Consider the following 11,604-nt stretch of genomic DNA (forward strand, 5'->3'; position numbering starts at 1 on the left):
GCATCACTGCGGCTCGCCGGTGATCTCCAGGAGGATGCCGAGGCCTCTCGGAGCCATCCGTGAGACTGGTTATTACCAAAGGAGCCCCCTGATGAGGATGCGCGTGTGGGATGGAGGAAAAGAGATGACGACGGTGGTTGTGGGAGTGTGCGTCGGACGAGGGGTGCTGAAGGTACACGACACCCGGTTAAATCCAGCTGGGGGTGCTGCCTCGAGGCTAATCACAGCTCACACATTCTCCAAACACCCCCGACCTGAGGTCAGAAAACCGCCTCTGTCCTGCACACAAATAAACTCCCAACAAAGCCCGCTGCTCTGCATGGCCCACATTCCCCATAGACTGTGGGAGGGCTGAGTGAGCAGGGGAGAGAGGGTGAGGGGAGAGGGAGGAAGCAACCAAGAGGGATGGGGGGGGGGGGGGGGCGGACAGAGAGTAGTATTCCATCACAATGGTGTGGAAAACTGTGAGCGACTGTAAATAATCTGGCAAATTATGTCACCCAGTGTCTTCTTCCACCTCTGCTGTATCGTTAATGGACTAACCCTACTTAAGGTCACCGAGAGGAACTCTTAACTGGTTATGAATAGTGGTGTCACGGATCGCCCCTCACGGTTGGGATCGCCCCTCACGGTTCGGATCGCCCCTCACGGTTCGGATCACTCGTGAACCACGGATCAATAGAGTATTTTTATTTATTTTTTTACAGTGTAATCATCATAGTGTGTAATAAAGTTCTACTGCTGCTGTTCCTTTTCAAGTAACAAGTCCCTGAATATCAATGCAGAGTGTCAGTGAACAGATATAAAGCAGTAGTGTGTTCACGTGAACGGAGCAGCTTAGAAGCATTTAACGGTGAAGTCATGGCGAGCGGAGGAACGTCAGAAGCCGCGGCGTCATTTAAGTCGCAAGTTTGGGAACATTTTGTCTTCCGTGTAACGTATAATGACGGATGAGGGTGGTGGACGAAACCGTTACGGTATGTAGGCGTTATTTAAAGAGAGACACACGAGAACGGCAAAACATCGGCATGTCCACACATATGAAGAGACACCATCCCGTCTGTCAGCGACGGGGACACTCCGGTGTAGAAAACAAAGGATTTCTAAATCTGGTTAAAATGCTTGAGCCACGCTACGAAATCCACTCACGCACCCACTTCAGTGTGAAGCTGTTCCAGGCCTCTATGAGACGGAAAAGACTGCAGAGACTGCTTTCACCACGGCGGAGTGATTCTTAGTCCGGCGCTGTAGACACGCCCCCTCTGTGAGCGTCACACAGACACACACCTGGTTCAGGTGCTGACAGAAGTATCAGAGTGAAGCTCGACAGGCCCAATAATATTCCAGTCACCACAGAAAGGTCGACCCTCTCCCCAGACAATGGAGATATTCTCATCTTTTTGAAAATAATGTCACAGTAATGTAACATTATTGTGTATTTGAATGGCATAACCTGACAGGAAGTAAACATAGACCCAAGTTGTTACTGAGCAGTTCAGTTCAGTGTAAACAGTGGAAGCTAGCTCACTGGCTGTTTCTTTCTTTCAGTATTGATGAAAGGACGAGGATATCAACATACCTCATGTTGCACTTAAACTTAACAGAATTCTTGAATGTATTATTTTTATTTATTTATTTCATTTTGTTTCAAATTGGACATCTTCAATATTTTTGTTTTCATGTAAGACCATAGCCCAAAGTTCTTTGCTTTAAGTGTTCTTGAAGTTCTTTGCTTTAAGTGTTCTTGAAGTTCTTTAATTAATAAATGGAAAGCAAAGTTATATTTGTCTCCTCCCCTTTTTCTTTGTTGATCCGAACCGCGACTCCTGAACCGTGATCCGAACCAAACCGTGAGGTTTGTGATCCGTGACACCCCTAGTTATGAAACCGTCTCAATTTAACGCTGATGCCTCCAGCTGACCTACAGACATCAACAAGACCATCAGCGAGAAGGCTTCGTTATAGTTACTCTCAATGCTCGTCATCGGCGCCAAAAGGTTGGCTGAAACCATGCAGGTTCAACAGAAACTCCTTCAGCTGGAGCCACCAGACCACCGCGGACGAATCCGCTGAAGGAAGAGAGGCACGGGAGAACCAGAACCAGGACTGAGCGGAGCAGACCGTCAAACCTCTGCTGCAGTAAAATGAGAGGTTCTCCAAAAGGGTGCTCGGAAACCACTTTCGTCCACAAAATCAACACAAAAATGACAGTTCCTTGTAGTAACTTAAAAATCCTGTCTAGTTTCTTGACAGAGTGATTGTATTTGCATTGGTACTCTAAAGAGCCCGGTGGTTATATTATATTGTCTCTAGAGGACAATATTACTAACTGTAATAAATCATACAGATTACAGTTCTCTCCCGTAAAAACAAGCAGAGGCGGTGTCTGCAACTCTTCCCTTCGGGCTCCATACAACCCCATCAACCTTCACCAATAAGGAGTGTGGCCTCAAGAGGTGCTCGATGGCGGTGATGATTGAAGGCTACTCAGATCAATATTATCCATCATATATCAGACCACGGTGGCCCGGCAGCACATTTCTGACATTTCCAATCAGGGGTGCGCTGATCTCAATTCGCACATAAAAATACAGGTGGATGGAACTTGAGGGAAGACGATGCCAACAGTTATCCAGACCCCCCTACCTTTTGCACAGAGCAGGGGGGGGGGGGGGGGGGATCAAAATTCTCACTGGAATAAAACAATGCAACAAATCAGCAACAAGACTGCACCCAAATGGCAGAGAATACCGATGCAGTCACTGCTCAGGGCTGCACATTGTGTGAGTCCCCCCCCTCCTCCTTTACAAGCACCTAATAAGTCGACGCACGCAAAACACGCATACAAACACAGTCGGCCTCATGTGTCCTAAAACAGTACACAGACACGGGGGAAAGAGAGAGAGAGAGAGCCACCAAGAAAGAACGTGGGAGGGATATGTAGCGGAGGCCTCGGTGTGTCCCAGAAACTTGACAATACCGTAGGGGAGGCAGGACTATAGGGACGGTCCGTCAGCCCCAAAAACGTAGCCCGGCTGCAAACAACAGCGAAGGGCCCCACTGCAAGCTTTGGCTCAGCTCCACCGCCTGCAGGGACGACCAGCAGGGCAGAGCGGAGCTCAACTGTGTGGATATTGATCGCACAGGAGAAAGTGGGGAGAGGAGGGGACAGAGCAAGAGAGACAGAGAGAGAGAAAGACAGAGAGACACGGACAGAGGAAGTGCATTAGTAAGGCAGGTTCCTCTGATGCTGTTAGCTCTCTCCCCTGGGAGATAAGAGAGATAGCTGTGACAAGGTTTTAAGAGAGGACAATGAAAAAGAAAGGGAGGGGAGGGGGGGTAAAGGGACAGAGAGAGAAAGAGCAAGACGAGGGAAGAGACAGAGGACCCAAACTGAGAGGCAGCGGAGGGATTAGGGCTAATTTGTAACTTGAAGAGCTGCTGGATCGTCTCCTTAATGGGCTGTCTGCCCACAAACGAGCTCCTCTTTGGGGGTAAATGAGATCAGCCCAGCCTAGGACCAGCTGGTGGCTCGGATCAATGGCACCCAGATAGAGCAGATACATGGAGACGAGGGGAGGAGGGCAGAACCGGGGCATCTGGACATGACGGCAGAAAACTCACCCTGGAGGCTTTGCCGTTCTCTCGAGATTTGGCCCCCGGAGAGGAGAGGGGGGGGGGGGGACATGGACACGCGCACAGCAAAGTACAAGCGGAACGACTGTGTCCATAAGAGGATTATGTCCTCCTGTTTGAAGTGGAACTGTTTGGTGGAATCTGATCCCTGCGCAGGGCGGCAGACAGGTCGGACCGTTTGACCAGATAAAGCTCCTCTAGCTTTCTAAACATACGCCACGCAACTGGCCGCAGATCTGCCAACTAACTGCCAAGAAGCTTCTTTCACCACATCCACAACAACCATGAGCATACATTTAGCACTTCACAAGAGAGTCGCCAACTAATACACGGTGACAGGGCACAAGCGGATTTAAATGTCACCGGGAGAAATTGATATGACGGAGAAATAAAATGGCCCCTACAGCTGCCTATGGCGAAGAGAGTATCATTCTGTCAGCACCACTTTCTGGCACAAATGCTGATCGTTCCATATGGTGAGGACAGCTTCTGACATAATCTTGACCACATTGGGCGCCGGAGTAGCATGTGTACGGCAAAACCGATACAAAGAGGGACCGAATATCTGTGAACTACAGGTGGCAGAGCGAAAAAACCTTGTCACTGACTCCAACGTTGCATTACACCAAACAACCAGGCACCGCTAACACTGTGTAATTAAAAAAAAGAAGAAGCGAAAAGTGGCCTTGAAGCCCAGCAACAAGGCCGGGAACCACGTATATTATCCGTCCTCCCACCAGAGGAATTCAAACGCAGCAAATTACTGCAGCTGCCGGCCAGCTGATACAGCCTCAAAACCACAACCGGCAGTTGCCGACTGCATGCCCTGACAACTGTGACAACCAAGGCCGCTATCACGACCGGGAGCGTGGACGGTGACGCCGGCGTTTCCTCAGGCCTCAATCACCCAGAAGACAGAGAGGGGAAATACACCCGGACATAGTCTCTGCTGATGACATCCAAACAAGAAGCTATTGTGCTGCCGTTGCAGTGGATTAAAGAACAAAAAAAAGGGGGGCTAGAGGTGATGGTGGTCATTTTTAAAGACGCCAAGAAGTGCAAGGGTCATGCGCTCAGTGTGATGACCAGAGCCACAGGCTTGCCCTTTTCACAATTGAGAAGTTCAGAGCTGGAGGGGGGCTTTCAATCTGAGTCACACACCCACCAAATGAGACAGTCTTCTCCCCTCTCAGGGCGGGGGCATGGGTCAAGAGGCCAGCTGTGTGTGTGTGTGTGTGTGTGTGTGTGTGGGGGGGGGGGGGGGGGGGGGGGGGGGCACGAGAACATTAGAATTTAAATTGACTTAAAATAAAAGCACATGAAATGACAGTCTGCAAGGAAGAAAACGGACTATTTAAAAGGCGTGTTTTGTGCATTCTCATTGAGAATAGAATTTAAGATTGTCATCTCAATTAATTGAGTTTAGCGGCAAATTAACACATGTTATCATCTGATCGACAGTTTTGTCATTTACTTTGACTAATAATATAAAAATAGATAAATGCCCATGATAACTCCCCAGAATCCAAGGTGGCATATCAAATTGCTTGTTTCATCTGACCAGCAGTCTAAAATCCAGATCGATATTTTGTTTTCCATAAAACATTCTCGAAAATACTCGCATTTAATAAGCTGGAACCGGTGGGGGTAAAAAATACTGAAACAGTTCTTTGATTATCTAAATAGTCGCCGATTATATATTTGTTGATTGGCGAGTCGCCCAATCGTTCCAGCTGAATAATAAACCACAGACAATAAAAAACTGATGTCTCAACAAAACCGAGAGACCAATTGTAAAATATATAAATCAAAGACAGACACGCATCTCTTTGCATTCGTGAACCTCTTGATTTACCATCCACTAATTAACTGATTGTTAATCATTATCAAAATTGCAGCTACTTAATAGTTTATATTTCAGCATTAGCAGCTTCCTTTGTAACCCCCCCCCCTCTGTGTTTCAGACACAATATGCTCTCGTACTAAGGATTCTGGCTCGACCAACAGAGTGACAGTGACAGCAGACAAAGTGAGGGCGAATGAATAAAGATGTCACTGTGGTCCAACCCGCAATGGAGAGGAGATTGTTGTGCCCAATTCTTTTCAAAATAATAATCGGCTTCATTTATTCAAGTATAGTTTCTGACAAATCCGGCCCACACACGAGATGCCTCAGGCAGTAAATCCGCATCCTCCGATAATCGTTTTAAATAACCATCTTAAATAACTTTAAAGGGTTTTTAATGGCAAGCTGAATTGAATTTCAAGTGATCGCATTAGGCCTCTGCCTGTCTGTCCTCCATTTCCCTGCCTCATCCACCAACACGGTGAGTCAGCTATTCTCTCATCCTCGCACCACGGAGGGTGACTAGCTGATGGCTTAGCCCACCTCTGGTCCTGGAGTGTCTCCAAAGCCCCCGCGTGCCGTTTCTAAAGTGCTCATATTCGTCGCCATCTCCTAAAAATGACGACATCAGTGCCATCGTGGTCGATATTTGACCGATCCGTGAACCGTGCGCGGACCGCAGAAGCTCTGAGACGATCTGGAATGGTGCTCTGTGGGCTGAGGTTAATGATTTTCAATGCTTGCATGTTTTTTGCGGTTGATTAAATGCTCTTGGCCAGGCTTTTTAGGAACTGGCAGTGTTTTTCCTCCTCCCCATTGTTCTACAGATGGGAGTGTAATCTTGGCTTGTTGCACTCAGAGAGAGCGAGCGAGAGAGAAGCAGCTACAGGGCCTCCACTCTCACATCACAATAGCTGATCACGGGGGAAGACATTAATCACCTCTGATTACAGGCCAGCTCGAGTCTGCGCACATCCATCTCGGAGATTGTTGCTTTTACACAATAAGTTAATGCTAATTTATTCGGTTTTGGTTGACATGCAAAACTGAGAGTGGGCATGAATTTAGTAGACCCCCTAAATGTGCCGGTTCCCCCCGCCCCCCTCTTCGCCCCCCGAGGCGACTGAAACATTTCTCAGCACTCGCACCATCGCAGAACAATGGGGCATCCGCGGTGGAAGATGGAGAAGGAGGGGAGATGAGGACGAGAAAAACAAAAAAAAAAGTTGAGCGAGGAGGGGAAAATACACACAAAATGGTCGCTTTAAAGACTGAAAACATTCTGTTTGTGGAGTAAAAGGAGCGTACGTTAAAATGACGTATATGATACGTTAGGTTAGTAATCTGTTGAGCACTCACAGACCACGCAGCCTGCCACCGCCCATCAACCCTTTTCAACGGGAATCACACAGAGTCTGAAACATAGCGGCTCGTCCACTAAAAGACGAGGTGACACCAAAACCAAACCGTTTAGACGTTTTCAACTGCGTGTTTAACGGAAATGTTCATTCACACAAAGAGACAGAATGATTCCGATACACTGTTTAGTGTTAGAATAGTACACACACGGGTAGTAGCGTTAAAACCGGGGCTCTAACGTCTGTGACGGGCGTTAATAACGTTCCTTTAGAAGCTTTGGTAAAACGTGAATTAGCCCGGCAGCAGTTACTAACTGACGTTAGCATGCTAGCTAATGCTAAGAGAATCTCGCCCTTACCAGTCGGTGCAGCGGTGAGCAAGCAAAATCCTCTCCAGCTACGCCCAGTGTCAGCAGTACAGCCCGGTGGATCCTCGAGTCAGGGGGGGAAAGAAAGTGAGGATGAGGGTGAAAATGGAGCCGGGAGGAACGGAAGGAAATCGCGGGAGAGCGAATCGAGCCGAGCGACAAGAAACTTGTGGGTCTCGAGCGCCGCTTCTCACAAGTGATGCACGTTCACTGAAAGGAAGAAAGGAGGAGAATGACGCTTCAGTCTACTCTTCCCCCACACACACACACGAGAGTAGACCGGTGAACGGAGGGATGGAGGAGAGGGCTGCCTTCAGGTGCTTCAGGAAATGTCGGAATAATGAGAGGTTTACATATGAAAGGCTCGGGATCATTTTTGAGCTGTTGTAAAAAATAAACCGCGACATTATGTACAAAAGCAGGATCCGACTGGCAAACTGGGGTTCTATGTGTGTTGTCGAGATGAAACTAGCTAAAAGTTAGAATGTTTTCATCTATTAAAACAAGCTAAAAAGTAATGTGATAAATAATGTTTTTGTTTTTTTAAATCACATTTTGGGAAACCTTCCAGAGTTGATGCTAAATGAGAATAGCCTAGCTCAACGACCGTGCAACGGCGGAACAGCTAGCCCCTGGGTTGTGCCAGACTATTCCTTGGCTAAGAAATAACACGAGTCATTAGCATTTTTTTTAAACATTTTATTGACCTAACAATTAATCAGTTAGTTGAGGAAACAACAAGCATATTAATTGGTAATGGAAATAATCATTAGTTGCAAAAATACAAAATATGGTCGAAATCAAAGCAGCAAAGGCCACGATATATAATAACTGATGTGGTTCATTTTTACAAAGCTCCCCTCAGAGCCACAGAAGACACTGCTACAATCTGCATTATGTTAATAAAGGCCGGGGCCTACTCGTGTCACTGTCTGTAAAAACTATAGGCTCCCTCCAGATGTACACACCATGGCACAGAAGAACTCCACATTTTATCACAATAAATGACAAAAGTTATTAAATCACATTTGTTTTATTTCAGAATCATTAAAACAATTTTTTTCTCTGTACAACTTCCAACCTCAGAAACAGGAGGCCGCAATGAGTCCCCTGAAGGCAGCATCCGCCACAACGGGCCGCGCCACGCTGGAATTGAAAGGGCTGAATGGCGAATGGCAGGGGGAACCTCTGCTTTCTCCAAACACAGCCAATCCCCTCCCAGGCTTTGGGGATTATTCAAATTAAGGATGATGTCACCTCTTGCAAGTCACCCCGCTCCCCATACCAGAGTTCCTCCCGGTTTGTCTGTTGCCCTCACTCTGTGGCCCCTGCAACCCCCCTCCCCTTTTTTCCCTCTCCTCTTTAAAGCCTTTTCTCCCCTTCTCCATGCCCCACTGCACACACACGCGCGCGCGCGCACACACACACGCACACACTTAACGTGCATTACTGCTGCTTCACATGCATCAAGTTGCAGGCATTGTCTGCCTCAATGTGACTGTTGCATCCAGGATTTAAAATCTCCGAACACATGTCAGACCTGTTGATTGCAGTTATTTCCCAATGTCAATATTTAAGGTTTCGGACATTTTTCTTTGTCTTAAAAGTCAAATTTCCTGCAATTTAAAAATCCCCATGCAGTTAAACATGCGCACCTGCCTGCCAGCTTAGTTGGTCACAGCCGGACAGAAGCCAGCACGCGATGAAGACAGCAAGGAGCAGCGGATACAGCGCGCCTCGTGTGTTGTGTGTGCTTTTCCTCTCGGTCACAGAAGGGCATTGTTTCACGGTTTCATAAGAACGGGGCTTTTCATCAGAGACGGTCTGGGTGGGCATGCCGCCTGCCCGTCTGTCTGTCGCTCTGTCTGCTGCTGGGCTGCTGCCGCTCAGCTCTTCCATAGCGGCCGCCCGCATGCCCCCCTGTCTACATGAGCCGGGCTTTTGTGCGCCGCTCTGTTGCGCACAGGCTCCTTTTCATGTCGAGCCCGCGGTGCACTCGGCTCTTTCCAAGTACTGGAGAGCAGGGAGAGTTGTTTGAGCTCAGGGTGGAAAATGTGTGGCACAAACAAAAGACATGTTATCTATTGGTCTCCCTTTATCATCCGCTGTCGGGTTTCCAGAGGATGTTTTGTCGGTGCTCCTCTGAAATGGAGCAGCCAATTCTTGCTGTTGAATCATAACTGAAGGTCAAGTTATTCAAACAGTTGATCCGACTTGAATTTAGTTTTAAAATGAAGTGGCCGTGCTGTGTGAATGCAGGTGCGTGCACAAGTAGTGAAAGGCCAGGAAGAAGGTGGAGACTCCCGGGGTTTGATGCCTGCTGGTTTGACGGCTGACAGACGTGTTGGCATGCTCGACCAGCCGCAACAAAGAGAGGAAGGTGTTTTTTCTTCTTCCTCCACACAGGCGGTAGTGGTGTGCGGCAGCGGAGACAGGAAGAGGTCGGGCTGTGTACCCCGCTGCACAGTTCCTGTGTTATTTATCTCATTGTTGTTTCCCCCACCCCATCCACCGGTACACAGTCCAGCTGGGGCGGCACAAAAGGGTTTGGCACACTGTCAAGCCCCCCAAAAACCCTCGGCCTCCTCCGGTCCAGGTGTGTGTGTGTGGGGGGGGGGGGGTCTGCTACCTTTGACAAGCTCTTACACAACACATTGGTTATTTAGAATCAGACACAGACATTGCGTTTCATGTATTCCAGTGTGTACAGTCATCTCCCGCCAGTTCGGCCCAAAACCACCGCACAAGAGAGCAGCCGGCATTGCGAGACACACCCAGCACATCGGGCGCCATCTTTTTTTGTAGAGGTCAATCAAACCCCTTTTAACACAATTGGCTTCAAAATGCATGAGAAACTCAATCATGTGTGTGTGTGTGTGTGTGTGTGTGTGTGTGTGTGTGTGTGTGTGTGTATGCCAGGCAGTTACAGGTTAGCACACACGGGTGCAGCCGCCCATGGACTCCCTAAAGAGAGCAATGTGCCAGCACAGCATATCATTAACATGCAGCAATGCCAGCGACGGGGCAACACGTGAAGAAGAAGGCCAGGCGCTGCATACATACGTCTATTCTACACAGAATAATGATGAAGATCTTTATGCAAATGCAGATAAAGAACCTCTGATCAGATTCCTGCTGTGTATTTCTTTATTCCAGTCATTTACTTATTTCTGGGTTGCCGTGTGAATGCAGTTAGCTAGGATTGGGGAAGCGGCCGCCATGCTGCACGTTTAACCAGCTTCACTCTGAAGGCTGACCAGTTCCTGTCGGTCTGATACTAAGTGCTTTGTCTCAGCCTCTGTTAAGCGTCCTTGAGTAAATAATGCATGCAGGTGCCGAGGGTATCGGACAGCCATGCCACTCCTCCGCACTAAGAGGAGCGAGTGTGCACGTGTCTGCCTTGGATCTTTGTCAGTTTGCTTTGGCCGGTGCAGCCGAAGACTCTGCGTCCGTTTACCTTCGTGTTGAGATGAAGGTTGTGGCAATGGTGGATTTGAAGGTTAAGCACTTTACTCAGGGTAATTCATCTTTAATGAAGGCAACAAACCGCTCCCTTTCTTAATGTATCACCCCCCCCCCCCCCTCTCCTCCTTAAGTAGCTGTTTGAGCTTTCTTCATTGGCTCTGGGTTGTATTGATTGGTTGGTTGGTTGGTGGCTGCAGACAGAGTCTGCTCTCCCCCTCTAGTGGTGCCAGACTACAACAACACACTGAAGGCTCATCGGCTTCGTGCAATCCAAGCTTGGTATCATTTTCTAAAGCAGCCTATCCCAGCACAACTGTACTACAGGCTCTCATTACGGCTAGCGCTCTCAGATAAGGCTTCGGACTATGGTTCGATCCAGAACCATTGACTTCTGAAGAACCCTTTTTGAAGACAGGTTATTTTTTTTAGAAAGGATCATTGAAAGCATGGCTGTTAAGAGTGGAACGCCCACGACCCAGCCCACGCACCCCCAAAAACTGTAATTGTGTACCATGATTGTTGTGGGCTCTGGGCACCAAATCAGCCTCGGCCCTTTAGGGTTCAAAATAAAAACCTTGGAATATAAATGGGTTCTCAGTTGAACTCCCTGGGTCGGTTCCAAATGAAACACTTGGGGTCCATTCAAAATTTAATAAATATAATTAAAACTAAATAATCTAATTTTTTTTTCTTGTGTATTTTTGCACATTGATCGTTTTATATTTCTTGAAAATGTAATAAACAAGTTTAAAAAAGCAATCCTCGGCACAATAACACTGGCCGGTTTTACTCATCTCAACAACATTGACACAATTTGAGTCTTTCCAGTTTATTGGATCTACAGGTACTTGCTTTCAGAAGCAGCATCTTCACAGAAAATATTTAATAAATGAGGGTAAAAGGCCTTCACAGAAACTGAGAAACTCCTTCT

Source organism: Melanostigma gelatinosum (assembly GCF_949748355.1).
Source record: "Melanostigma gelatinosum genome assembly, chromosome: 13".
In the NCBI taxonomy this organism is placed as follows: domain Eukaryota; kingdom Metazoa; phylum Chordata; class Actinopteri; order Perciformes; family Zoarcidae; genus Melanostigma; species Melanostigma gelatinosum.